The sequence below is a fragment of the Cervus canadensis genome, chromosome 1 (assembly GCF_019320065.1).
Source record: "Cervus canadensis isolate Bull #8, Minnesota chromosome 1, ASM1932006v1, whole genome shotgun sequence".
Lineage (NCBI taxonomy): Eukaryota > Metazoa > Chordata > Mammalia > Artiodactyla > Cervidae > Cervus > Cervus canadensis.
In genome coordinates, this window is record NC_057386.1 from 20,705,782 (window position 1) to 20,728,666 (window position 22,885).

General features: G+C 49.1%; 1 long non-coding RNA gene across 1 annotated transcript; it reads right to left on the reverse strand.

Moving 5' to 3' along the window:
• Positions 1-2,359: 2,359 nt before the first annotated feature.
• On the reverse strand, positions 2,360-13,866 carry LOC122441928. Its single transcript, XR_006269508.1, has 3 exons — positions 13,774-13,866; positions 11,184-11,290; positions 2,360-2,489 (listed from the first exon to the last, which is right to left on the reverse strand). It is a non-coding gene; the product is annotated as an uncharacterized LOC122441928 (long non-coding RNA).
• Positions 13,867-22,885: the final 9,019 nt, after the last annotated feature.

Sequence of the window (22,885 nt, forward strand, 5' to 3'; positions counted from 1 at the left end):
GGGTTCAATCCCTGGGTTGAGTAGATTCCCTGCAGCAGGAAATCTCCAGTATTCTTGCCTGGAAAATTTCACGGATAGAGGAGCGTGGCCGGCTACAGTCCATGGGGCCGCGAAGAGTCAGATACGACTGAGCACACACACGTGACTCCATCAGGGGTGGTACTGGGAGGAGGATGGCGGGGCTGACCGCCCACCGGGGCGTGGTGGGGCGTGTAGTTCACCTGCGAAAGTGCAGGCGGCGTCATCAGCGCCACCTTCCTTTACAGCCGAGGCTGTAGCGGCCCCTTGTGGCCATTTTGTTCTTGAGGAAACCGAAAGGAAAGGAAAGAAAGTGAAGTCACTCAGTCGTGTCCGACTCTTTGTGACCCATGGACTGTAGCCTACCACGCTCCTCCGTCTATAGGATGTTCCGGGCAAGAATACTGGCGTGGGTTGCCATTTCCTTCTCCAGGGGATCTTCCCGATCCAGGGATCGAACCGGGCTCTACGGCATCGCAGGAAGACTCTACCGTCTGAGCCACCAGGGAAGCCGAGGAAACTGAGCGTCAGACAAATTACAGCTTCAGAACTGGGAGGAGAGGTACCTTTCCTTAGATGGCCTCTCCGACTCCTTCGTTGTCCAGAGAGGCATAGAGGGCAAGCCCAGGGTCCCACAGCTAAAACCGTGGTCTTCGGATTTCCAGCCCTTCTGCGGCTCTTCTTCCTGTGCTATTCTCAGCTCAGTGCCCGTTTGCTCTCCATAGGGAGGCCAGGGAGTAGCCTGGAGAGTCGGGCCTGCCCTTGCTCAGACAGACCTTCCCTCCCCTCTCCGAACCAAGCGCAGGGATGCAGAAAGCGGAGGGCCTTATCTGGTGACGGGGCGGCGAGTCCCCATGCGGCCTCCAGGGGGCGCTGTGACACCGAGTTGGCCTGGTCCTGGGCGTCGGCGCAGGCGGAGCCAGCTCAGCCTCCTGAGGACAAAGAGAGCGGCAGGCCCCCGGAGTTTTTTGTTTTTTTGTTTTTTTTTTCATTTATTTTTATTAGTTGGAGGCTAATTACTTCACAACATTGCAGTGGGTTTTGTCATACATTGACATGAATCAGCCATGGAGTTACGTGTATTCCCCATCCCGATCCCCCCTCCCACCTCCCTCTCCACCCGATTCCTCTGGGTCTTCCCAGTGCACCAGGCCCGAGCACTTGTCTTATGCATCCCACCTGGGCTGGTGATCTGTTTCACTATAGATAATATACATGCTGTTCTCCCCCGGAGTTTGTTAAGTCAGCCCGGTGGCAGGCAGCCTGCTCGGTAGGAAACCAATGGCTGGCTCCAGGGTGGACACCTCCTCCTTTTCCGGCGGCTCAGATGCCAGCCTCTGCTTCGCCTTGCAGTCCCCTCTTCTCTTTGAACCTCTGCGTAGCCTGGGGTCGGTGGGGAGCGGGGGTGGGGGCGGTGGGTGGGTCGGGGGGTGGGCCGCGGTAGGTAGGATCACTGTCTCTGGTACACAGACTGGGAAACAGAGGGGCTGAGGGATTGCCCAGGCTGGGACATCAGAGCCCTATTGTGTTTCTGTGAGGCAGGAGCAACCTTCCCTGGACTCTGGGGTGCAGAGCGTGGACCAGTGTCACTCTGACTGCTGGAGCCAGTGCAGAGATGGAGCTGAGAAAGGCCAGGGCTGGAGGGGTCAGGGGCCGGGCAGGGTGTGAGGGATGCGGGGTGAGTCACTTAGCAGTTCAGATGCTGGGCAGTGAAGGGGCAGGAGTGCTGGGGCCGGCCAGGCCTGGGGGCACCAGGTACAAGGCCACCCTGTGGAAGGAGGCTGGGCCATGGCACCACGCCTGCCCCACCCCACCAGTTCCCCAGAGCAGGGCTGGAGCACAAGGAGAAATGTGGCCTGGGACCTCCTGAAGTGTGCGAGGATGGGGGGAGTGGGATCTGGAAACCTGACGGGGGTGAGGGTCAGGCTGCTTTCCTCCCCCGGCTGCCCACCCCCTTCTGCTATCCCCCCTGGCTAAAGCTTTTCTTCCTGCCTGTATGGCTGAGCGTGGAGGAAGATGCTCTGTGGGCCTCTCCTCCCAGGTGGGGTCACCATCTAAGACAGACAGACAGAGTCAGTGTCCACAAGAGCACCAGGCCCCTTGCAACTGACTTTCCTCTTGGGCTTCAGCCTCACCTGCGCAGGTCAAGATGCCCACAGGATATTATGGCTCTTGAGGTCAGCTGAATAGATTTTCCAGAAAGAACTATTTCGGGAGGTCTGGACAGGAGCAGGGATGGCGTAGCAACCAGACGGCAGCATGGGAGCTGGAGGGACAAGTGGAGGAGGGGGCAGTGTGATGGGAGCTGGTGGGGCTGCGGCCCGGAGGGCTGCTCTGCAGAGACAGTGACCGCAGTTGCCCGGTGGGGAGAGTGCATGCCTGGCCACTCTCTTCCCTCCTGTCCACCTCCTGCAGCTGCCTCCCATTGGCTGATCCAACCGAGCAGCCAGACATCAGCTTTCGGGGCAGATCTGGAAGGATGGAAGGAAGGATGGAGAATCGTCAGGATGATGGGGGCAAAAATATTAATAGCCAGGCCCCACCCTCAAGGAGCTCACCATCTAACAGAGGGGATAAGAACCCAACTACCTCTCACCAGAAGAACTATATAAAAAAGATCTTAATGGCCCAGATAACCATGATAGTGTGATCACTCACCTAGAGTCAGATATCCTGGAGAGTGAAGTTGAGTGGTCCTTAGGAAACATCACTACAAACTAAGCTAGTGGAAGTGATGGAATTCCAGCTGAGCTCTTTCAAATCCTAAAAGATGATGCTGTGAAAGTGCTGCACTCAATATGCCAGCAAATTTGGAAAACTCAGCAGTGGCCACAGGTCTGGAAAAGGTCAGTTTTCATTCCAATTCCAAAGAAAGGCAATGCCAAAGAATGTTCAAACTACCACAAAATTGCACTCATTTCATGTGCTAGCCAAGTAATGCTTAAAATCCTTCAAGCTAGACTTAAACAGTATGTACAAGCTGGATTTTGAAAAGGCAGAGGAACCAAAGATCAAATTGCCAACATCCGTTTGATCACAGAAAAAGCTAGAGAATTTCAGAAAAACATCTACTTCTGCTTCATTGACTCTGCTAAAGCCCTTGACTATATGGATCACAACAAACTGTGGAAAATTCTCAAAGAGATGGGAATACCAGACCACCTGACCTGCCTCCTGGGAAACCTGTATGCAGATCAAGAAGCAACAGTTTTTTATTGTTCCTTGGAACAACGGACTGGTTCCAAATTGGGAAAGGAGTACATTAAGGCTGTGTATTGTCACCCTGCTTATTTAACTTATATGCAGAGTACATTATGTGAAATGCCAGGCTGGATGACGTACAAGCTGGAATCAAGATTGCCAGGAGAAATACCAATAACCTCAGATATGCAGATGACACCACCATTATGGCAGAAAATGAAGAATTGAAGAGCCTCTTGATGAAGGTGAAAGAGGAGAGTTGAAAAAGCTGGTTTAAACCTCAGCATTCAAAAAACAAAGATCATGGCATCTGGCCCCATCACTTCATGGCAAATAGATGGCGAAACAATGGAAACAGTAACAGACTTTATTTTTTTGGGCTCCAAGATCACTGTGGACAGTGCCTGCAGCCATGAAATTAAAAGACGCTTGCTCCTTGAAAGAAAAGCTATGACTAACCTAGACAGCATATTAAAAAGCAGAGACATTACTTTGCCTACAAAGGTCCATCTAGTCAAAGATATGGTTTTTCCAGTAGTCATGTACGGATATGAGAGCTGGACAATAAAAAAGGCTGAACACCGAAGAATTGATGCCTTCGTGTTGTGGTGCTAGAGAGGACTCTTGCGAGTCCCTTGGACTGCAAGGAGATCAAACCAGTCAGTCCTAAAGGAAATCAACCCTGAAAAGTCATTAGAAGGACTAATGCTGAAGCTGAAGCTCCAGGACTTTGGCCAGCTGATGTGAAGAGCGACTCACTGGAAAAGACCCTGATGCTGGGAAAGATTGAAGGCAGGAGGAGAGGGGGATGACAGAGGATGAGATGGTTGGATGGCATCACTGACTTAATGGACATGAGTTTGAGCAAACTCTTGAAGATGGTGAAGGACAGGGAAGCCTGGCATGCAGCAGTCCACAGGGTCATAAAGAGTTGGATATGATTGAGTGACTGAACAACAACAACCTCTCACCAGGTGGGGAGAAGACAGCCCAGGGGAGGGTCAGCTAAAGCCCCAGACAGGCTCAGAGGAGGGAAGGAGTTGGGGTGGGGAGGATGCCAGGGGTCCCAGAGGCTTGAAAGAAGAAGTGGTATTTTGGTTTCCTATTGAAAAAGGTACCTCAAAGTTAGTATCTTAATACAAACTCAATATCTTATAGTTCTACAGGTGGGAAGTCTGAAATGGGCTAAAGTCAAGGTGTTACCAGAACTGTGTTCATTCTGGAGGTTTTAGGGGAGAATCTGTTTCTTTGTCTTTCCTAGCTTAGAGGCTGCCTGTGTTCCTTGGCTCGTGGCCCCTTTCTCCTTCAGGGTGCATCTCTCCAACCTCTGTTTCCATGGTTACCTCTTCTGTCTCTGAATTTGACCATCTTGCTTCCCTCTTATAAGAACCCTTGTGATTGCACTGAGCCCATTTAGATGATCCAGGATACCCTGTCCATCTCAAGATCTTTAACTTAATCACATCTGCATGACCCCCCTTTGCCATGTGAGATGCATAGTCATAGCTCCTGGGGGTCAGGACTTGCACATCTTTGGAGGGTCACAGTGGGCACTGGAGCAGTGGTAGGGTTAGATCTCTGATGGCAGAGGGTGAGGACACTGCAAGTGGAGAGAACGGCCCAGCAGGGGCAGGGGCATGAGGACAAAAGCAGCTGCTGCCAGTGCCTTGTGCCTGATCGCAGAAATAGGGCGAACAGGCCTGGAAAAGCTGAAAGGCCAGTGCCTGCTCCGTTTCCAAATAAACATAGATGACCTCTGATTTGAAGGGGCAAAGATTGCCCCTGAGGGGTGGAGGGGCTGGGGTGGGCCCTTTGGGGGCTGGTTAGCATCACTGTTAAGCCTTCATTCCACTGCTTCCCTAGTGGCTCAGACAGTAAAGAATCTGTCTGCAATGCAGGAGATGCAGGTTCAGTCCCTGGGTCAGGAGATTCCCTGGAGGAGGGCATGGCAACCCACTCCATTTTTCATGCCTGGAGAATCCCATGGACAGAGGAGTCTCGCAGGAGTCTGGTCCATAGGGTCACACAGAGTTGGACACGACTGAAGTGACACAGTACGCACACACGCACCATGCTTTATTGAGGGACCAGTCATGGCCAATTTGGCCTTTATAATTGTCCTTCAGTGGCTGTTCTCAGCCCCACGGCTGAGAGCTTTAGAATCAGCACTACTCTTTCCCCTGCAGAAGTGCAGGTCTGGGCTTGTCTCCCCTACGTGGCCTTCCCAGCCTCCACACCACTGATTCCCTCCTTCTCTCCTCCAGCTGTACTCCCCAGCTGCACCTAACTGCTCCCAGCTCCAGAACACCCTGCATTCATTGACAAAAATCTGTGTCTGCTGAGCAGCCTCCCACGCAGAGCTGGGGGTCATATCCCTTTCCACTCTCTTATTGGTGTTACATCCCATCAACTATAGAAGGCTCTGCATGTGCCAGGCACCGTTCATTATATTACATATGATTTTTATTTATCTCCCACAAACTCTGAGTTGGGTGCTGTTAACCCCATTTCAGAGATGAGGAAACTGAGGTTCTGAGAGGTCAAGTAACTGGCCTTGGATGATGTGGCCTTAAATAGTGGATCTGTAAATCAAACCCAGGCCACATTTTATGGGGGAGGAAACTGAAGCTTGGGGAGGTGGAACAACTGGACCGGGCTAATAAGTAGTGCTTAAATCAAGGTGTGTCTCGTTTCAAAGGCCAGCTTGTCATTGTCCTGCCAGTCATTGATTAATTTTAACTGCTGCACGGCACTGCTTAGCCTCTGCCCTGGAGTATTTGTACAGAGCTTCCCTCCCCCCACCTCTACCTCGCCCACTATATGGGGAGGTGGCCAGGGAATGGCCCTGGGTCTCTTTCATCTCTGTATTCTGCAGCTGGTGCAGGGCCTGGCTCAGAGCACACATGCAGCAGACGGGTAAGGCAATGAATGATGCTTTCTGGGCATGGCTCTGGACACAGGTCAGGGTGGCCACCTGCAGCCACCGAGGTCCAGAGGCGCTGCAGTCTTGAGGCCCTACTGGGCCCAGGCTTGGGCCTCAGGTCATCCAAATTTCTTAGCAGATCTGAAAGCCTAGTATTTTTTTTAAACAAATGTACTTTATATGCAGTTTTTGGAAGAGGTGTGTACATGCTCAGTCACTAAGTTGTGTCCAACTTTGCAACCCCATAGTACTACCTGCAAAATATAGTACACAATTTATTTTTAATTTTTAAAATATTTACTTATTTTATTTGGCCCAGTGTCAGGTCTTAGTTGTAGCGTGTGGGATCTAGTTTCCTAACCAGGGATGGAACCTGGGCCTCCTGCATTGGGAGCAGAGAGTTTTATCCAGGGAAACCCCTTACAGTACAAAACTTAAAAGTATGAAAGACAGACAAGAAAAATGTTAGTCCTCCTGCATTCTTTGACTTCAGCCTCCCAGATCCCCTCCCAGGAAGCCTCCCTTGCTGTCACTTTCATGTGTATTTTTCTGGAGCTGTCCTGTGCATATACAAATAGACGTGTGTCCAAGTTCTTCCCTGGAGCACATATATCAAGGGTAGCAAATAATATTCTTTGCTCTGCTATCTTAATTTTTCATCTAACAAAGTATTTGGGAAATCTTTCTATCAGTACCATATAGAGCTACCTCATTCTTACTGACGGTTGCATATGTTTCTATTGTATCAAGGTATCACATAATGGGCATTTAGTGGTTTCCACCTTTTACTATTATAAATAATGCTAATGAATATGCTAGGATGTCATGTCATTTTGCATGTGTGCAAAAATATACTCAAAAGGTAAGCACCTGTAAGATAAGTTGACACGTCAAAGGATTATATTTAAAATTTTGATGGAAGTTGGAAATCACCGTTTATAGAGTTTATACTGATTTTTCTCCTACTAACAATGGGTGGATTTTTCAGTTCCCCATATGCCTAACAGGGCTTCCCTGGTGGCCCAGACAGTAAAGAATCTGCCTGCAGTGTGGGAGACTTGGGTTCAGTCCCTGGTTTGGGAAGATCTCCTGAAGAAGGAACTGCCAACCCACTCCAGTATTCTTGCCTGGAGAATCCTGTAGACAGAGGAGTCTGGTGGGCTACAGTCCATGGGGTTGCAAAGAGTAGGACCTGAGCGACTAGTGTGTGCATGTGAAAACACGCACACACACAGACACATATACCTAACAAATGGGAACTTATCAATTCTTTTCATCTTTACCAATCTGACATGTAAAAATGAGAAATCATGATAATCTAAATTTGTATTTGTCTTATAGGAGTGAGGTTGAATATTTTCATATATCTAAATGCAATTTGTGTATCCTTTTCTGAGAACTGTTTGCTCACATACTTGGCTTCATTTCTCTTCCTGGGTTGCTGATCTTAGTTGGTTATTTGTATGAACTCTTTAAATGTCTTCAGGCTGTTGGCATGGGTTCAAGCTATAGCTTGCAAATACTTCCCCTTGGTTGTTCCCACAAGTTCTGTAGTGAAAGGCTTCCTGCTTATCAGTTTACACCTTTGACTCCAGTTATTGCCTCCTTATTTTATCTCCTTCATAATTATCCCTCATTTTCCAAGAAACTTTCACTTACATGATCAGATTTAAAGTTTATAATTTCCATGCAAAATGAAGTTTGATTTTCTCATTAGTATTGACAGACAGTTCTCCATGGATCTCATCTGCATTTGTGCTCATCTGCAACAGGGAAGCACTGACAGTTTTTGTTTGGGTCTGTTTTTTCAAGGATATTTTAGTCACGAACTTTCATCCACACACCTATGGTCAATTAATCTTTGACAAAGGAAGCAAGAATATACTGTGGAGAAAAGACAGTCTATTCAGCCAGTGGTGCTTGGAAAGCTGGATCAGTTCAGTTCAGTTCAGTTCAGTCGCTCAGTCGTGTCTAACTCTTTGCGACCCCATGAATCGCAGCACGCCAGGCCTCCCTGTCCATCACAAACTCCCAGAGTTTACTCAAACACATGTCCATCGAGTCGGTGATGCCATCCAGCCATCTCATCCTCTGTCGTCCCCTTCTCCTCCTGCCCCCTATCCCTCCCAGCATCACGGTCTTTTCCAATGAGTCAACTCTTCGCATGAGGTGGCCAAAGTATTGGAGTTTCGGCTTCAGCATCAGACCTTCCAATGAAAGCTGGATAGCCACACTTAAATAAATGAGGTTAGAACACCCCCTCACACCCCTCAAACAAAAATAAACTCAAAATGGTTTTAAGGCCTAAATATAAGACAAGACATATAAAACCCTTAGAAGAAGATATGGGCAAAATGTTCTCTGACATAAATTGTAGCAATGTTTTCTTAGGTCAGGCTCCCAAGGCAAAAGAGATAAAAACAAAAAGAAACAAATGGGACCTAATCAAACTTAAAGGCTTTTGCACAGCAAAGGAAGCCATAAACAAAACAGAAGACAGCTTATGGACTGGGAGAAAATATTTGTAAACAGTGTGGCCAACAAAGGCTTAATTTCCAAATTAAACTCATACAACTCAATATCAAACAAACCAACAACCCAATCAAAAAATGGGCAGAAGACCCATATAGACATTTCTCCAAAGAAGACATAGAGATGGCCAACAGTCACACAGCTGTGAAACCCCAAGCTCTGGGAAACCAAACTTCTTTTAATGAGAAGATGCTCAATATTGCTAATTACTAGAAAAATGCAAATCAAAACTACATCTCACGTCTGTTAGAATGGCCATCATCAAAAAGTCTATAAACAATAAATGCTGGAGAGGGTGTGGAGAAAAGGGAACCCTCCTGCACCTTTGGTGGGAATGTAAATTGATGCAGTCACAGTGGAAAACAGTATGGAGGTTCCCTAAAAAACTAAAAATAAAATTGCCATATAATCCAGCAATCCCACTCCTGGGTATATATCTGGAAAGACAAAAACTCTAATTTGAAAAGATACATGCACCCCAATGTTCATAGCAGCACTATTTCTCATGGTCAAAACATGGAAGCAACCTAAGTATCTATCAATGGATGAATGGATAAAGAAGATGAATGGATAATATAGATATGAATATATATAGGTAGAAAAAAAGAGTGAAATATTGCCATTTGTGGCAACATGGATGGACCTAGAAAACATCATACTGAGTGAAATAAGTCATACAAAGATGAATATTATATGATATCACTTATATGTCAAATATGAAGCAGAAATAGACTCACAGAAAACAAACATGTTTATCAAAGGGCACGAGTAGGGAGAGATAAATTAGGAGGATGGGATTAACAGATACATACCAGCATATATAAAATAGATAAATAGTAAGGATTTACTGACTGGCACAGGGAACTATTGGGTTTCCCGGGTCACTCAGTGATCAAAGAATCTGCCTGCCAATGCAGGAGATGCAGGAAATACGGGTTCAATCCCTGGGCCTGGAAGATCCCCTGGAGGAGGAAATTGCAACCCATTCCAGTATTCTTGCTGGGAAAATCCACAGATAGAGGAGGCTGGCTGGGGTTGCAAAGAGTCAGACATGACTGATAGACTGAACAACGCCCCCCCCCCCCGCCCCCCCGCAGAGGGAACTATATTCAACATCTTGTGATAACTTATAATGGAAAAAAACTGACAAAATATGTATAACGGAATCACTTTGCTGTGCCTCTGAAACTAACTCAATATTGTAAATCTACTATACTTCAATTTTTAAAAAAAGTAGTAAACTTTCTTGGAACATAGAGATAGCACTTCCCTCTTGAGCAGAGGCAAGTTTTTTTTTTTTTTTAAATTTAACTGCTCTGTATAAATGATGCTAGTTCTGTTGGAGGAAAGATCAGACAGGTTTGTTTGTAGTTCATTGTGAGAGGCTTGGTTTCCCAAAGCTTGGGGTTTCTCAGCTGTGATGCAAACCCATTGCATACGTAGCAGCTGGCTGGATTAAGCTTTGTGTTGTTCCCGTGGAACTTGAGGTTGGGGGCAGGGCGAGAGGAATCAATGCAAATATGAAGCTTGAGTGGCTTGTTGTACTGTGAGTTATGAGGTCCTTTGTCTCTGACCTGGGAATCTCATGTCTTCTGCCAGAGTTCACAAAACTGTGGCAGGCTACCTTGTTAGATTGCAAAAAAGAGTAAATCTCAGATTCTTATACTTCTTGACAGTTTGACAGCTGGGCAAAATGAGGCTTTGATCATCAGAGCCTCCCAAGGTCATCCAGTTAGAGAGCAGCAAAACTGGGCCTGGAACTGGGTCTCTTACTCCACACCCCAAGCGGTGGTCATGCTAGCAGAGCCTTCCCCTGCTGGCAGGTAAATTGCCTATGGCTAGGCTTTTCCGGGCTGATTTATTTTTGTCTCTCCTGCATCTCCCAGGTGGTTTCAAAACAGGAGTTTGAGGGATCTCACTCTTGGGCTAGTGGTTCTCAAACTTCAGCAAGACTTAGAATCACCTGGAGGAGCATACTGAAAAAGGAAACTTATTAAAGAAATGTATGGACTTTCCGGGTGGTCCAGTAGTTAAGAATCTGCCTTGTAATTCGGAGGACATGGGTTCAATCCCTGATTGGGGAACTAAGATCCCACATTCCTGAGCAACTAAATCTGCTGGCCACAACGACTGAGCTCTCACGCCACAACTAGAGAGTCTATGCACCGCAAAGAAAGATCCTGCAGCAAAGATCTTGTGTGCCACAACGAAGACCTGATGCAGCCAGATAGATGAATAAACAAAATTTAAAGAAATGTAGGCTCACCTGTAGAGATTGGATTTAGTAACCCTGGGGCGGAAGCCAGGAATCAGTACTTTAAACAAGCTTCCCAGGTGATGCTGTCCCAGGGGATCTAAGAGCTACTCTGAGAGTCACAGCTTTTGTTTGTGAACAGGCTGAAGGTTTGTGAGCAGTGTGACTTGATCAAAGCTGGCCTGAGGATGAGGATGAGGCTAGGGTGATGGGGGCAGCAGAGTGAAGGAGTAAAGGAGGGGCTGGGACACTCACCTGGAATGACAGCCCTGTGTTCCCAGCTTCAGGGACCCGGCTCCCAGTGGTCTGACTCATCCAACACCGCATGTGTCACCTCCTGACTCAAAAACCATTGTTGGCTTCTGCAGGGAAAAAAAAGAAAAAATCAAACCTAGTAGCCTGAGCTGCAAAGGCTTTTCCTTGTCTGAATTTCGCCAGTTCTTCAGCCTCTGATTCTCTTTTGGCACAGAAGTTAGACCAGGAGGCACAAGTCCAGACCTCCTGGGTTCAAATCACAGTTCTGCCGCTTACCAACCTTGAAGCTTAAGCAAGTTGCTCTGTTTCCTGGTGGGTAAAATGGGGATACTGCTGTTTACAACAGTTTCTACAGCCTAGGGGAGCTCTGATGGCTTAAAAAAGTCAGTGTTTGCTACATACTTGAACAGAACCAGGCATGCAGTAAGGACTCAGTACATTTGGGCTGTTTTTACAGGTTCCTTTCTGGGACTTTCCACCCATCTGCCACCTTGGTGTCCTCACTCTGTTTACCCAGGGGTCTTCTCATCCCAGGTCTCACTCAGGCTGCTGTCCTTCCGAGCTCCATCAGCCCTTCATACATGTCCCTCCTCTGTCCCCAGCCTGCCACCTGCTCTTGTCAGGAGCCTGCAGTGTTTACCCCTTTCTCTTCCGGGAGCTCAGCTCTTCCCTGGGGGCAGGCAGCCTGGATCCAGGGTAACTGCCTGCTGGTCTCAGTTTGGGGAAACTCAGGCAGGCCCAGTCCGTCTCCTGTTTTCTCTCCTGACCTGCGAATAGACAGAGTTGGGCGAAAGCACCCGTCATTGAGCTTTAGAAGAGGGTGAACCCTCTGCAAACCTTTATGGGAAGCTGGGTGTGCAAAACCAGTGAGAGCAGAGCTGCTTTGGGTGGAGGAGCATGTGTGTAAGTGTGTCTGGATGTGTGAGCACGTGAGTATGTGACTATATGAGTTGGAGAGTATATGCACATGTGTGCATGTGTGAAGGTGTGTCCATATGTGGGTGAGTGAGTGAATGAGTGTGATAGTGAGCATGTGAGTGTGCGTGTGTGAGTATATGTGTGAACACGTGATTGAGCGTGGAGAGTGTATGAGAGCATGTTCGAGTGTGTACATGTGTGCATATGTATGGGTGTGTGAGTGAGCCAGTGTCTACACACCTGTGTGACAGTAAGTGAATGATGGTGTATGTATGTGTGTGATTGTGAGTGTGTGAGTGTGTGTGGTCAGCGGCAGGTCTGCTCAGCTGACACCTCTCAGGTCAGACTTGGAAACGAGATTTCTGCCCTCCCGTACCACTGGTGTAGGGGTTTCACTAGGCCTGTAGCAGAGATTGACTGTATTTCTCAGAGGTCAAGATTACGGGAAGAAGCAGGTAACGGCAGGCCTGGCAGGAGTGGTAAGTTCCGGATTCCGGAGCCTCCTGACTCCTCCCCTTCCCTGACTCAAACCCTTCCTTCTGAAACCCCAGATACGGATCTCTGTGCCTGAAGGTCTTGATTTCAGCGTGCTGGGGGCCTCAGTTCACTGAGCTGGGACTCATATCTTCCCTGGATGTTCTGGTCTCTATGGGCCCCTGCCTTGATCCTGGACCAAGCCTGCCAAGGAAGCCCCCACCGCCTTCCCAACCCCAACACATTCCACCGGAGGGGGCTGGGGACCAGGCAGGGGTGCTGGGAGGGCTTCCTGGCCCTGTGACTCCAGGGCTGATCCCCAGCTTTCCCTGGTGGTGTCTGGGAGGCCTCAGGCTGGTGTTCTGGTGCCCTGGTAAGGGCTGAGGCTGGCACCCCATAGTGCTGCCTAGAATGGTAGTGAGGCGCCCAAGAGAGCCAGTGAGGTTTTGTCCTCTGTTACTGGTCTGTGTGTGTGGATGGGGCCTCAGGTGTTTTCTCTCTGGGCAAAGGGCCTCTCCCCCAGCTAACCCAGCACTCCTTCGTTCCCAGCTTCTGTCTGGCAGCCCACCTTGTTATGGGATTCTTTGTGGTTTCTGTTTAATGAATGTTTATCCTGTAGCCGGCTGGATCCAGGAAGAGCCAGGAAGAGTCCAGAGGAGCCAGGAGGGGTCAAGGCTCAGCATTCTTTCTCCAGAGTGGCTCTGAATTCAGCTGCTCACAAGAATGTACCCCCCCACCCCCAACACACACCCTTCCACCACCCCTCCTCCCTGGGTAAGAAGCAGTTTTTCCGGGAACTCGGCTAACCTGGCCAACCCTCCCTCAATCTACTGGGTTTCCCACTTGCCAACTTGGGACTGGTGGAGCCTGGAGCAAGTCAGAATTAAAAAATAGAAACACCCTCCACCCCCGATTATAGAGCTGATACACGATCTTTGTTGCTCTGTTGAAATTTTGGGAAATGCATATTCTGGTTTTCCCGGAATGTCCCTACTCCCAGCCCTGACTGTGGGCTTTGTGGGGCCAAGACCAGCGTGGACACAGCCTGTCTTTCCCCTTCCGACAGTGGGTATCAGCACTGGTAGACATGGGCACAGTGGGTGCTTGGTGAGTAGAACCTAATCAGAAACTCATTCTACCAGGACTTCTTCCAAAGCAGATCCAGGGATTACTCTGGGGGTGGTGGGTGACCACTGACCTTCTGGAGAGGGGATCAGATAAGTCAGGCTCCAGACCAGTCCCCCAACTGCGGTGAAATCCCAGGCTCAGGCCCCAAGCTAGGTGCCCTCCCAGTTTCCCTTCCCTCTCCATGTGACTCCATTAGCCCCACCTCCTGCCTCTGCCCTCAGGATACGCCCCAACACTTCTCAGCAACCTTGCACATTTCCTTGGAACCAGCCCCCAGCTTCTCTGCCTGGCCTTTGTAAGAATATCTTATCAGATCTCCAGCTCCCTACCTTGACTCCTGGTCTGGAAAGCCAGAGGAATCCCAGGTTTCCTCTCAACAGAACCCCTTTACTGTCAGAATAAAAGAAAACAGTGCATGAGGCAGGGTTCTCAGGGCTGGTGCACTGGGATGACCCTGAGGGGTGGGATGGGGAGGGAGGTGGGAGGGAGGGTCAGGATGGGGAACACATGTACACCCACGGCTGATTCATGTGAATGTATGGCAAAACCCACCACAATATTGTAAAGTAATTAGCCTCCAATTAAAACAAACAAAAAAAGAAAACAGTGAAAGTGCTAGTCGTGTGCAAATCTTTGAGACCCCATGGACTGCAGCCCGCCAGCCTCCTCTGTCCATGGGATTCTCCAGGCAAGAATACTGGAGTGGGTTGCCATTTTCTTCTCTAGGTTCAGAATTAAGCCCTCTCCCTGATAAGACTGCTGGCCTGTCTGCTGGCCTCTTCCAGGCCTTGCCTCCTGCATGCCAGCCCTTGGCACACAGCACGCACCTCTCCACCCTGGGCATTCTTCCTCAGGGGCTCTGGCCTTGCTGTACATTCTGCCTGGTCCCCAGGGATCTGGCGGCTTCTTTGCCTCCCTCAGGTCTCTGTCCACATGCCACCTCCTCGGGGACCTTCTCTCCCCACCTCCCATGGCTCCCCCCATCACCCTTCACCCCTTCCCTTCTCTGCTTCTTCCCACGAGGCCCTTGCTCCTAGAATCACACTGTCTGCCCCACCCAGAATGAAAGTTCAGGAGAGGAGGGAGCTTTTTTTGACCGTTTTGTTCTAGAAGCACAGTCTACAGGGTAGTCTGTAATTATTGGTTGAATGAAAAAAAGAGGTCTCCCTTTTCTTCATCTTTTCCAGCAAACAATCATTAAGCATTTACTTGTACTGGCATCGGCCTGGGGCTAGATGCAGCCAGCAGGCTCTGTCTAGCTGCGGAGACAGAGCTGGGACATGTAATGGGGTTGAGCCCAGGGGTGAGTCCAGGGGGTGAGTCTGGAGGCCAGGGGTAGGGGTGGCTGAGAAAAACTGGTCTGGCCTGAGTGCATCAGGTGGACGTCCCAGAGGAGATAATGCCCAGGCTGAGTGCTGAAAGAGGAACCAGAGTTACTGGCATCCAGGTAAAGTGAGGAGGCCAGTGAGAAGGGAGGATGCTCCAGGCCCGAGGAAGGGCCCACTCCCCTCCTGGAGGGCAGGGATGTGGCCCCGACATGTCAGTCTCTGGTGCATGGCAGTTGTTCACTGAAAATGCGGAGATAGCTGGTGTCCTGAACCACAGCTGATTTTGAGGAAGTCAGTTTCAGTTCTTGTACAAGAGTCTTGCCGTGAGGCGCTCAGTTAGGGCTATGTAGGGTTCACCGAGGGATTCTGAAATGAAAGAATCCCACCTCCCAGAGTCTCTGCCCCTTGGGAGGCAGCACTGATTCCCTTGAGGATGCTGGTCCCAGGGAATTTAGCAGATGACCCACCCAGGAGACCACGGTGGGCTCTGGGAAATCAGAGGAGACGTGGGACATTTTTCTTTCTCTCTGCCCTGTGTCTGGCCCTCCCCAGGCCCCAGTCCATGTGGTACGGGCTGAGGTTTGGTACAGGGCTCCAAATGGGGGCCAGGCAGCCCAGGGTCAGGGAGGAGGCAGAGAGCAGCACCGCTGGCTAAGTGACCAGCCAGCGCCCTCCCTGTGTGGAGAGGAGCTGAACCTGGTCACGTACACTCAGCCCTGTGGGGGATGACAGGGAGGGAGAGGCCAGTCCTGTCTTCCTGAGTGTGGAATGTGGCACCTGGGGGGAGGCTGACCCTTTCCCTCCCCCACTGGCCTGGACCTCAGACAGTTCCTTAAGACTCAGCGCTCCCTGCCTTCCCCCATGCTTGGCCCTGGTTCCCGTCAGGCTGGTTTTTCTTCCCCTGGGGACTCCAAGAGGAACACCAAGGGGTCATGCTGGCCCAGACAGCCGTGACCCACCTTCCCTGGGTTCCCACTTGGGGGAAGTGACAGTGATGAGCTGCTGCAGATGGAGCTGGACCTGGACTGGGGGGAAGCTCCCGCCCCCACTGTTGGCCTCGGTCCCCATGACATCAGCTACCTGGCCTGAGCAAGGCCTTGAGTTCCTCGTAGCACGGCCAGTCATTTCTTGTCTCTGCGTTACTCTCCATCATCATTCCAGGATGATGGATCTTCTTTGTCTCTAGTGGGAACTATTTCAACAGGCCCTAACCTGGTCTCCCTACCCTTGGCCATGCCTCGCTCATCCCACCAACCCATTCAACATTTGGAACTCTTGGCAATTTCTAAAATATGAATTTGACCACATCACATCCCTGGTTAAGGTGACTTTCCACTATCTTCAGGATAAATCAACTCCTTGGCTGAGCTTACAGCACCTGGGACCTCTTCCTTGGTCTTCCCCTCCCCTGCATGTCCCCACAAACCAAATGACCACTGGCCCCAGTGATCCCACTCTCCCAGGACCTCCTGCCTGACAAACACCAACAGGTGTTTCAGCTTCTTGCTCGAGGGGGGTGCCCTCTGTGAAGCGTCTCACTCCCAGGCAGACATGAGGGCTCCCTCCCTTTGCTCCCAACTACCCCTTCTCCAGAACAATTCTCAGCACCCACACACTTGATTATACTGATTTGTTTGAGATCCACATGCCTACTGGCTCAAAAGTTCTAGAATGGTGGCACATAGTGGCTGCTCGCTCCAGCACACCTAGAAACCCCCCAGTTGTTTCAGAAAGTTCCCCCAAAATGCTTCCCATGTGCTCTCAAGGTGGCTGTTGGTTGCAGGCTCAGGTGGGGGCGGTCACTCCAGGTCCAGCCCACCTGTCCACATCACGTGCAATACTCAGGGAGGCTGCCTGCTCATCGTGAGAATCCCTAGATCCCTGCCAGAGGATGACACCAGGGTGTCCCTAAGGCTTCCCATCCTCTGGTACCCAAAACAGGAGGACCTCCCTCCAGGTCCAAGTCATCCCAGCTGAAGAAGCCTTCCTGCACCCAGACTCTTTCCAAGTCCCTTTTAAAAAGTTCTGTCTTAGGACTTCCCTGATGGTCCAGTGGATAAGACACCCAGCTTTCACTGCAAGGGGCAGGGGTTCGATTCCTGCTCAGGGAACTAAGATCCCACATGCCTCCCATTGTAGCCAAAAAAAGAAAGAAGGAAAAGTTCTGATGCCTTCTCTTCCCTTTTCACCCCCTTGCCTCATAAAGAAGGAAAATCAAAGCAAAGGACCTGGGGTAGGGGCAGGAGCCTGGAAACCTTTTGTGGGGTGATCTCTTCTCCCCACATATGCTGTTACCCTTTCCAAAACTTCCTCTCTCTTTCCCTAACTCAAGATTAGCATGTCAGCATGCATGAGTGGGGACACAGAGGTCGGTGGTGTGTGTTCAGGGCTGGGAAGAGGGATTTGCTATAATACATATATGTGAAGTTGTTTCAGTCATGTCCGACTCTTTGTGACCCCATGGACTATAGCCTGCCGGGCTCCTCTGTCCATGGGATTTCCCAGGAAAGAATACTGGAGTGGGTTGCCATGCCCTCCTCTAGGGGATCTTCCCATGCCAGGGATCGAACCCATGCATCATGTGGCCCCTGCATTGCAGGGGGATTCTTTACTACTGAGCCACTGGGGAAGCCCATATTACAAATACCCAGTTGTAAAAGTCCATCATGTAGTGTCTCCTAAGAAATTATTTTTAATTAGCCATTAATCATTTTTAATTAACAAATAATATGTAAACACATTCTTGTTGTAAAAATTAGAATAGCAGAGACAAGCTTGGGTTCCCCTGACTATTATCCTTCGATCAGCTTCTCTCCAGGGAAATCCTTGATGTCAGTCTGGTTTGTTTCCTTCTTGTTTATGTGCTTAGATGCATACTCATATGTACCTGTAGAGAAGTCTTCTTTTAAGTGTATGTCAGTATTAATTATGTTATATGCATTGCTCTCCTGATGCTTTTATTTTACCCAACAGCTGGTTCTTTGAGGTTCTCCACATCACTAAATATTGACATGACTCATTTGTTTAATTTCTTCTCACACAATGTGAATGGTACATAGTTTACTCAATGTCCCCCCACCTGTGTTTTTTTCTGGCTTTCCTTTATTATAAGCAATGCTTCAGTGCGTATTTTTCTATATACCTTCCTGAATATATGAACAAGGGGTTCTTTAGGAATATATATGGAAGAGTGGAACTGGGGCTTGCAGTGGATTTTTTTTTAAATGGAAAGTGTTAGTTGCTCAGTCGTGTCCGACTCTTTGCAACCCCATGGACTGTAACCCGCCAGCCTCCTCTGTCCATGGAATTTCCCAGGACAGAGTGGGTTGCCATTTCCTTCTCCATCTCTTCTATTTTAAAAAACTATTTCTTTATGGTCAGCTTAACAGGGTTTTAAGAAGGAGCAAAATTAATGTGGGTATTCAGTCTACCATATTTCATCAGAACGAATGTCTCTATAATCCCCTGCCAGACTGTCAGCCTCTTAGAGGCAGGAAAGGCTTGTGTTTACTTTTGTGTCCTAGCATCTTGCCTGGAAAATGGAGGTGGGGATACTTGATACACTTTCAGAGAAGCCAGTGAGAAAGTACCTGAATATCTCGTGATGACGGTCCTTGGGAAGGGGATGGTGCTTAGGGAAGGGTTAACAATTTATAGAGGCAAGGCAACAATTCATGACAGGCAAGTTCATGAAGTCTTGCATCTTTTTCCTTTCTTTCCTTCAGCTACGACTCCTGCTCTATTCACAAACAGATGCCCCATCTCTTCTTTGAGGCTGAACTTTGAAACTTGCTTGTGTGACCCATTGACTGACCAAATAGATACTTGTGTATCCAAGCAGGGAGGACAAGTTAGGACCTTGGCAGGTGATACTATGCCTTTCCCAACCTGATGACCCTTTCTCCAGACCAGTGGAAGAAAGCACCTTGACCCCCAACCCACGAGACGGGGGACAGTGTTTGTGGTTGGGACTGTAGCTTTAGAGAGTTAAAGACTTGGGCTTAAATCCTGCGTCCGATGTAAGAGCTAGATGGGCTCCAGGTTAGACATTGACAACTGGCCTCCTGTTTGCATTTCATGGGGTATGAAGAAGTGGGCTTCAGGCTGGATACTTAAAACTGTTAGCATTTCTTGAGACAAGAGATAGGTGGGCTCCAGTTAAGGCATTTACAATCAGCCCCCTGTTTGCCCTCTGAAATGGAAGTAACAACAGAAACGGTAAATAGCCGGTAAACACTTTGAGGCAATAGTCATGGCAAGGATAAAGAAGGGCAAAACCCTCTTTGAGTAAAGGATTAAGGGGTCTCCAACTCTCCCCTCTTTGGGGACAAGGGAGAAACTACACATGCTGAGAAAGGCTCCTTGTGAGTCAAAAGTCAAGGGATAACCCCAGGCTATAATGAGTCTTCCCAGAAGCCTTCACTTCGAGATCCATCTAGGGTGAGGTGCACCCAGAGGACAGTTTGAGGATAGGTCAGGCGTGGAGAAGAAACCAGATAATTGGCTTGAAGGAAGACAAAGACCCAGAAGAACTGCCCTATATAAATGACTTAGCTACCTTTTTACTGTGCACCTCTTCAGAGGGGGGATGCTTACACCCTTTCTCTCTGGGTGTGCATCTCTGCCTTGCTTCTGTCTTAACTAAACAAACTAAACAAACAAACTAAACAACAGTGTTCTCCAACTTGTTATGCTACATCTCTAATAATAAATTTTAATACCTGCATTTACAGTTTCTGCCTCCATGATAAATATACTTTTCACTGGGGGCAAAGATACAGGGAAAAATAACTTCTAGCCTCTAGCCCTTACTGGTCTGGTGGCTAAGATTACTGATTTTTATCTAGGATGCACAGGTTCAATTCCTGGGCAGGGAATTAAGATCTCATTTCATGCCACCACTCACTGCTGCCTCACCGAGATTAGGTCCATTACTTGTGTGGCTGGTCAAGGTACTAACATTTTTTGAGCCTCAGTTTTCTTGGTCTGTAAAATGGGGATGATAACACTTTAATTCACAGGACTAGTTGAATTAATGTATACAAAGTGTTTAACCTAGTGGCTGGCACAGTAGACATTAGCTATCATCGTTATCACCTTCATCATTATCCCTGTTGGCATTACAGTCATCGTTGTCACACCATTTCATTCTACCCAAGGACTAGGATTCTCACTTCTCCCCAGTGGTCCCAGACACTATTTTATTTCCTCAGAGATGATGAAAACTCCCCTACATATAATTTCTCCCCTCTGGGAACTGAAATCTGCATTTGCTCCAGTGTTAGAAGCTTCTGTGTTAGTTGCTCAGTTGTGTTTGACTCTTTGCGACCCCATGGACTGTAGCCCGGCAGGCTCCTCTGTCAATGGAATTCTCCAGGTAAGAATACTGGAGTGGGTTGCGATTCCCTTCTCCAGGGGATCTTCCCGACCCAGGGATTGAACCTTTGTCTCTTCTGTCTCCTGCATTGGCAGGTGGGTTCTTTACTACTAGCACCACCTGGGAAGCTTCCCTGGTGGCTCAGATGGTAAAGAATCTGCCTGGAATGCAGGAGGCGATCCCATGGAGTAGGGAATGGATACCCACTCCAGTATTCTTACCTGGAGAATTACATGGACAGAGGAGCCTGGCAGGCTACAGTCCATGGACTTAGAGTTGGACATGACTAAAGTAACTTATATAAAGAAAGCTGAGTGCCGAAGAATTAATGCTTTTGAACTGTGGTGTTGGGGAAGACTCTTGAGAGTCCCTTGGACTGCAAGGAGATCAAACCAGTCAATACTAAAGGAAATCAGTCCTGAATATTCCTTGGAAGAACTGAAGCTGAAACTCCAATACTTTGGCCACCTGATGTGAAGAACTGACTGGAAAAGACCCTGATGTTGGGCAAGATTGAAGACAGGAGGAGAAGGGGTCAACAGAGGGTGAGATGATTGGATGGCATCACCGACTCGATGGACATGAGTTTGAGCAAGTTCCGGGAGTTGGTGATGGACAGGGAAGCCTGGAGTGCTGTTGTCCAGGGGGGTCGCAAAGAGTTGGACACGACTGAGTGACTGAACTCAACTGAACTGAAAGCAACTTAGCATGCGAGAAGCATCTAGGGTAGGTCCAGGTAGAGAATCGCTGGCCTCAGTATTTGGACACAAGTTAGCCATGTGACCTCAGGTGAATCACTTTACTTCTCTGAGCTTCCTAGGACTAGATCATCTTTTCTTAGACCAGGGCCCTAGACCAGGGCTTGGGAAGGGAGTTCGTCCAATCAGGTTCTGCAGGTTCTTGCCCTTGCACAGCCAGAGGCAGATCATGGACTTTGCTCGTGGGCAGTCTGTTTACCCAATGGGAACCGCAGCTTGATTCCTCAGTTCCATCCCTTGGGAGGGCAGCCTTAACAGATTGTTCTCGTAAGTTCTGGATGTGCCAGAGAAGTGTTTAAAAGTCACACAGCTCAGGGGAAGGTGCTGGGCACTGTACTGGCCAGAGAGTGGGAGCAGGGGATTCTCCCAGACTCCACCGTTCAGCTCAGTCTGGGCCTGACTATCCTTGGAGTTAACCTAGGATTTTGGGGGAAAGAGATCTGAGGACGTTGTTTGGAGGTGGGACTTCCTTGGAAGGGAGAGCACAGCCTCTATTGCACCCAGGAACTCAGGCTGTGGGGCCGAGGAGGGTTAAGAGGCCAGAAGCCAGAATCTGACACTCTTGGCTGTGGACCTCCTGCAAGTTACTGTTCCTCTCGAAGCTTTTGTTTCCTCATCTGTGAAATGGGGATCAGAATACCTTTTCCACTGGGTGGCTGTGGGGATCCAATGAGATCTGAAAAGGCTTTATAAAAGGTACTACCCTGCAGTCAATTGTTCTTATGGCTCTGGCCTAGGGGGCTGGGACCTGAAGCTCTTCTGAAGTATGCTGCTGCTGCTAAGTCGCTTCAGTCGTGTCTGACTCTGTGCGACCCCACAGATGGCAGTCCACCAGGCTCCTCCGTCCCTGGGATTCTCCAGGCAAGAACGCTGGAGTGGGTTGCCATTTCCTTCTCCAATGCGTGAAAGTGAAAAGTGAAAGTGAAGTCGGTCAGTCGTGTCTGACTCTTCGCGACCCCGTGGACTGCAGCCTACCAGGCTCCTCCGTCCATGGGATTTTCCAGGCAAGAGTACTGGCGTGGGGTGCCACTGCCTTCTCTGCTTCTGAAGTATAGTTAACTTAATCTCTGGAGAACTCTTGGTCTCATTCTTTGTTTCCCAATGCAAAGTCCCTTCCCAAACCTTCCTATCAGGCTCAGAAGCAGAGACTTCAGCTGGGGCTTGGTGTGCTAGCAACTATCTGGCCAATTTTCCCCTCCCCCGCCAGGAGCAGGCCTCCTCCTTAGGGCCAAATAGTGACTCACATCAGATCAACCCTGGCGGCTACAACCTTTGTAAAGGTCCAGCCACACCCTGCTTTCAGGGCCGGCCTTGAGTCTTTTTCCCCTGGGAGCCCCAGGACCCACTTTGCAGGTCTGATTCACTGGTTTAAACAGCCTCAGACTGGATTTCCTGGGGCTGCTCCTGGTGGGCGAGGGTGTGTACGTACGTGCGTGCGTGTGTGCATGTGTATGTGTGTGTGTATGTTGTTGCTACCCCTGTTCTTAAATAAATTGGTGGCCAGAAGATAGTTTATTGGGGACAGGTTTCAGAGGCAGGGGACAAGTCTTCATTTACTCACAAGTGACCCAGGAGATAATGTGCAGAGAGGAGGGCTAAGATTTCACTGGAAAATGAGAGTAACTGGCCCATGTCCCTACCACCCTGTCCAAAGGGTATGGGGCCTCTGTCCTGAGACTGGGTGGCTACTCTGACATAAGGATGGGAAGGAACTGTGGG